The sequence below is a fragment of the Microcaecilia unicolor genome, chromosome 2 (genome assembly GCF_901765095.1).
Source record: "Microcaecilia unicolor chromosome 2, aMicUni1.1, whole genome shotgun sequence".
In the NCBI taxonomy this organism is placed as follows: Eukaryota; Metazoa; Chordata; class Amphibia; order Gymnophiona; family Siphonopidae; genus Microcaecilia; species Microcaecilia unicolor.
In genome coordinates, this window is record NC_044032.1 from 225,145,437 (window position 1) to 225,152,227 (window position 6,791).

Below are 6,791 nucleotides of genomic sequence, written 5' to 3' on the forward strand. Positions count from 1 at the left end.
AGCCATGGCTCTAATATTATGAGCCGTGACATGGCCTTCTAAAGTCAGCCCAGCTTGGGCGTAAGTGAAGGAACTGCAATCTGCTAGCCAATTAGATATGGTACGTTTCCCGACAGCAACTCCCCTCTTGTTGGGATTAAAAGAAATAAACAACTGGGCGGACTGTCTGTGGGGGCTTGTCCGCTCCACGTAACAGGCTAATTCTCTTTTGCAGTCCAAAGTGTGCAACTTGCTTTCGCCAGGGCTTGCATGAGGAGTAGGAAAGAATGTTGGCAAGACAATTGACTGGTTCAGATGGAACTCCGATACCACCTTCGGCAAGAACTTCGAGTGCGTGCGAAGGACTACTCTGTTAAGATGAAATTTAAGGTAAGGTGCTTGAACCACTAGAGCCTGAAGCTCACTGACCCTACGAGCTGAAGTAACAGCCACCAAGAAAACGACCTTCCAGGTCAAGTACTTCAGATGGCAGGAATCCAGTGGCTCGAAAGGGGCTTTCATCAGCTGGGTGAGAACGACATTGAGATCCCATGACACTGGAGGAGGTTTGATAGGGGGCTTTGACAGAAGCAAACCTCTCATGAAGCGGACAACTAAAGGCTGTCCAGAGATAGGTTGGCCTTCTACACGAGAACGATAAGCACTTATTGCACTAAGATGAACCCTTACAGAGTTGGTCATGAGGCCAGACTCAGACAAGTGTAGAAGGTATTCAAGCAAGGTCAGTGTAGGACAAGAGCGAGGATCTAAGGCCTTGCTATCACACCAGACGGCAAACCTCTTCCATTTAAAAGAATAAGATCTCTTTGTGGAATCTTTTCTGGAAGCAAGCAAGACTTGGGAGACACTCTCAGAAAGACCCAAAGAAGCGAAGTCTACGCTTTCAACATTCAGGCTGTGAGAGCCAGAGACTGGAGGTTGGGATGTAGAAGTGCCCCCTCGTTCTGTGTAATGAGAGTCGAAAAACATTCCAATCTCCATGGTTCTTGGGAGGACAACTCCAGCAGAAGAGGGAACAGATCTGACGCGGCCAAAAAGGCGCAATCAGAATCATGGTTCTGTGGTCCTGCTTGAGTTTCAGCAAAGTCTTCCCCACCAGAGGTATGGGAGGATACGCATACAGAAGGCCTGTCCCCCAATGAAGGAGAAAGCCATCCGATGCTAGCCTGCCGTGGGCCTGAAGTCTGGAACAGAACTGAGGGACTTTGTGATTGAATTGAGTGGCAAAAAGATCCACCGAGGGGGTGCCCCACTCTCGAAAAATCTTTCTGGCAATAGTCATGCTCAGTGACCACTCGTGAGGCTGCATTATCCTGCTCAACCTGTCGGCCAGACTGTTGTTTACGCCGGCTAGATAGATGGCTTGGAGAAACATGCCGTGCTGGCAAGCCCACAGCCACATCTGCACGGGCTCCTGACACAGAGGGCGAGATCCGGTACCGCCTTGCTTGTTCGTGTAATACATGGCAACCTGATTGTCTGTCTGAATTTGAATAATTTGGTTGGATAGCCGATCTCTGAAAGCCTTTAGAGCATTCCAGATCGCTCGCAACTCCAGGAGGTTGATCTGCAGATGCTTTTCCTGAAGGGACCAAGCTCCTTGAGTGTGAAGCCCATCTACATGCGCTCCCCACCCAAGGAGGGATGCATCCATTGTCAGCACTTTTCGTGGCTGAGGAATTTGGAATGGACGCCCCAGAACCAAATTGGATCAAATTGTCCACCACTGAAGAGATTTCCGAAAATTGGCGGACAGCTGGATCACATCCTCTAGATTCCCTGCAGCTTGATACCACTGGGAAGCTAGGGTCCACTGAGCAGATCTCATGTGTAAACGTGCCATGGGAGTTATATGAACTGTGGAAGCCATGTGGCCCAGAAGTCTCAACATCTGCCGAGCTGTGATCTGTTGAGATGCTTGAATCCTGGAGGCCAGAGCCAGAAGGTTGTCCGCTCTTCTCGGGGAGATAGGCACAAGCCGTCTTTGTGCACAATAGAGCCCCTATAAATTCCAATTTCTGGACTGGAATGAGATGGGACTTTGGGTAGTTGATTATGAACCCTAGTAGCTCCAGCACCTGAATAGTCATCCGCACAGACTGTAAGGCTCCTTCCTGGGAGGTGCTCTTCACCAGCCAATCGTCGAGATAAGGGAACACATGCACTCCCAGCCTGCATAGAGACGTTGCAAGAACTGCCAGGCACTTGGTAAATACCCTGGGCGCAGACGCCAAGCCAAAAGGCAACACACAGTACTGAAAGTGCTGTGCTCCCAGCCGAAACCGCAGATACTTCCTTTGAGCTGGAAGTATCAAGATGTGGGTATAAGCATCCTTTAAGTCCAGAGAGTATAGCCGATCGTTTTCCTGAATCATGGGAAGAAGGATGCCCAGGGAAAGCATCCTGAACTTTTCTTGAACCAGGTATTTGTTCAGGCCCCTTAGGTCTAGGATGGGACGCATCCCCCGTTTTCTTTTCCACAAGGAAGTACCTGGAATAGAATCCCATCCCATCTTGCCCTGGTGGAACGGGCTCGACCGCATTGGCACTGAGAAGGGCGGAGAGTTCCTCTGCAAGTACCTGCTTGTGTTGGGAGCTGAAGGACTGAGCTCCCGGTGGGCAATTTGGAGGTTTGGTTTCCAGATTTAGGGTGTATCCTAACCAGACTATTTGAAGAACCCACCTGTCGGAGGTTATCAAAGGCCACCTTTGGTGAAAAAATGTTAACCTCCCTCCGACAGGCAAGTCGTCCAGCACGGACACATTTATGGAGGCTATGCTCATCTGGAGCCAGTCAAAAACCCGTCCCTGGTTTAAAAAACTTCCTAGATGAGGAAGCAGATGCAGAAGGCGCCCAGCGGGAGAGAAAGTCCATAGCGTTATCACACTGATAGAGATTATCAATCAACTCTTCGACCTTCTCTCCAAAAAGATGATCCCCCCGGCATGGGACATCTGCAATTTTCTGCTGAGTTCTCATCTCCAGGTTAGAGGCACGCAGCCATGAGAGTCTGCGCATCACTATACCCATAGCAGAAAATCTGGATGTCACATCGCAAGTGTCATAAATGCCCCTGGACAGGAACTTGCGACACGCCTTCTGCTGTCTGACCACTTGGCGAAAAGGCTCGGCCTGCTCCGGTGGGAGTGCATCAACCAAACTCTCAAGCTGCTGCACAGAGTTCTGCAAATGAATACTCGTAAAGAGCTGGTAGGACTGGATTTTGGATGCGAGCATGCCAACCTGATACGTCTTTCTCCCCAAAGAGTCTAAGGTTCTATGCTCTCACCCCGGGGGCACCGAAGCAAAGTTCCTAGAACTCTTAGCTCTTCTGAGAGCGGAATCCAACACCACAGAGTCATGAGGCAACTGAGGCCTGACAAAACTGGGTTCCCCGTGGATTCGATACTGGGATTCAGCCTTTTTAGGGATAGTTGGGCATGAAAGAGGCTTCTCCCAGTTCCTTAACAGCACTTCCTTAAGTGTATCATGAAAAGGAACTGTGGTAGAAGACTTAGGTGGAGATGGATAGTCCAGGACCTCGAGCATCTTGGCTCTGGGCTCATCCACAAGCTCCCTAGGGAAGGGAATGGCCTCAGACATTTCCCGTACAAAAGATGAGAAAGACAGACTCTTTGGAGGGGAGAGCTGCTTTTGAGGTGAGGGAGTGGAGTCAGATGGAAGACCTAGAGAATCCTCAGCAGAGAAAAGTCCATGACCTCCATCCTCATCAGATGAGCCATCATCGGATGGGGCTAACAACTCAGAAAGAGCAGCCCGAATCCGTGCCCATCTCGACGTAGAGGTGCGGTGACCTCGGTGACGGTGCCGAGAAGTTGACTCCCCAGGCGACTCCAGTAAAGCTTCCTCCACTGACGCCGATGGAGAATCAACTCGGGAGGCCGCCGACACCGATACCGGTAGTACCGGTGAAAGGGACCTCACCCCAGGCAAAAGGCTAGATGCCGCAGTAACCTCCGGCACCGATGGTACCGATACCTCCGGTACTGGACGCAACTGGTGCAGCATGGTCTCCATAAAAGCAGGAAACAAAGCCTTGATTCGCTCATCCAGAGAAGCTGTCGAGAAAGGCTGCGGTGCCGGTGTGGGCGTCAGAGGCAGAATCTGCAGAGGCTGGGGAGCTGGTACCGGGCTGCCAGATGACCTGCGCATCGATACCTCCATGACAGAGGGAGAGCGACCCTCTCGGCACCGACACTTCTCGGATACCGAATGCCTCGATGACCCGGAGCTCCCGGTACCGTGTCGAGAAGGAGATCGATGACGATGCTTCTTGGCCTTTGCCCGACGCCCGTCATCGAGACTCCTCGGTACCGGTGAGGAAGACATGGAATCCACACGCTTCCTCGGGGCCGGGTCCGATAGAGATCGGTCCCGGGGGGCCTGCAAAGCAGGAGGCGCCGAGGCGGGTGGAGACCCGCTCAATGCATCACTGCTCCCAGCATGCATCGGTCTTTTGGCAGCCTGTACCCCGTCTCCCGATGCCAACGCTGCTCTCGGCATCAACGGTACCGACGCCGATGCCGAGGAACCGGACCCAAAAAGAGTTTTTCTCTGGGCCTCCCTGGAGATTAAAGTACGTCTCTTCATCCCGAAACAGAGCTTACATTTCTCCGGCATATGGTCGGGCCCGAGGCACTGAAGACACCAGGAGTGCGGATCAGTGGCAGAGATAGTCCGGTTGCAGCGGGTGCAAGGTTTGAAGCCGCTGGGCGTCTTTGAGGACATCGTAGGAAAAATGTCCCCCGCAAAATCAAAGGACGCGATGGTGTCAAACAAGAAGGACACAGAAAAAAAGGGGAAAAACACCCAACCGAGCGACCTAAGAACGGTCGCAATGAAAAAGAAAGGAAACTTGAAAACGAACGGAAAAAATAATAAACCAAATGTATAAGGAATAAATTGGGGGTTTTTTTAACAAGATGGAGTAAAAACTCCTATGAAGAAACTTAACTCCGGACTTGAAGAAGACGCAAAGCGCGCGAAGCCAAAAACTCCGTGTCTCCTCAGACGCGGAAAGCAACTGAGGAGCGTGTCTGCGCGGCGAGCAGGAAGATGTGCGCATGCGTGATGTGACCGCTCGCGCGACAGAACATATTTGAAGAGACTTTTAGATTTTGCTAGAAAATCCTCCGGCCGACGTGATGTCACCCACATGTGAGAATATCAGCCTGCTTGTCCTTGGAGAAAGCAGCAGCATGTGTATGCACATGCAGAGAACGGAGAGACAGAAAATCAGAGAATGCCAAGCTCCCAGTAAAGCTCCTATATGGAGAATGTAAACCAGTTATCCAATAAATAAAGGACATTTCAACAGTGTAGAATAAGGAAGATCCTCCTAGAATTCACTTTAAGGGAAGCTGAGCTCCATTGTGCATTTTTCTGTGAAAAGGGGTAGGCGTACCTGAACAGGAAGAGAGAAGCATGGTCCATAGTTTCAATGAAGGCCAGGTGTAGCACCACAGTTCTACATTCTTGCCTCTTTCAGTGCACTGTGCACTATGGTGTTTCCTGGCGTGCGTGTTAGGAACTGACTGTCCAACTTTAGGGCAATTTTGTGTGAAAAATGTGAGAACATAGCCTACTGTACTTTAAAATTTGGGTGAAAAATACAGTACAGATAAGTTTGGTCTGATATGGGCTTAAAATAATTGGGGGTATAATGTTCAGGCTGAGCTGACGCTCCTTTCTCTGGTCAGTTACGGCGCTAGGCTTCTGGCGCCCCTCCCAAAGCTTCCCATATGTAGATATATATCATGAAATAAAATTGAAAATCAACTAAAACAGCATAAGAAATTACTGTAGCTAGTAGAAACAGCAGTAATAAACTCTCTGTGTTTTGTGATCATTTTTCTACACTATTCTATAGAATACAGTAATACATGGCCAAATTTCAGTGAGGAAATCCTATTTCCTGATGGGTTCATCTTAAATGTTGTTGTAATCTGCCTTGGGAAGCCTGGTGTTACTATAACCGATGAAAGGTAATTCCATTTTGTAACCTAAGATTAAATTATTATTATTATTATTTTTTTTTTAACCTGTGGGAGAGGGGGTCCGGGGGGGGGGGGGGGGGGTAAGGAGACTCTGTTGGTGACTATGGATGGGACTGAACACCCAGAGCTGCGCAGGTCAAATGGCTTGTTGTTGTTGTAACTTGTGATCAAACTGTGAAGGCACAAAGAAGAGGGCTGACTGGCTGGCTTACACACTGTGTGAATGTCAGTGGAACAGAGGATTGGAGAGAGACGCAGCCACTGCATGCACTGGGGGAAAAGGGACAGGGCAAAATGGCTTGCAGTCGGTACAGGCAAGGTTTAGGTTGCAAGGCTACTGCTATTAGTATTTCAAAGCTATCTGTATTTGCATAGACTAGGAGGAACATCAAGGACTGTAGCTGCAGAATGACCCTAATTATATTCTAACTCAGGTGCCGGGGTGGGGAGCGCTATGTGAACCAGGGTCCTGCTGCAGGTGCTCCAGAGCAGCAGACTTGATTTTGCAGCTGTGAGTCCCTAGAACACGGCCCCAAGGCTCAGGCGGAGCTGGAGCCTTTCTTAAAAACTGCCCTACAAACGTGAAGCCTCCTGCAGCTCCAAACACAAGTCTGCTGCTCCAGATCACCTGAACCGGGACCACGGCTGTGACGGCTCACACAGCCCCCACCCGCAGGCACCAACGGAAGTCTCTTCACCCCCCCCCCCCCCCAGAGGTAATAATTTAACCTTGGATTACAGTTTTGACGGTTCCTCTGTGTACATCCGTATGC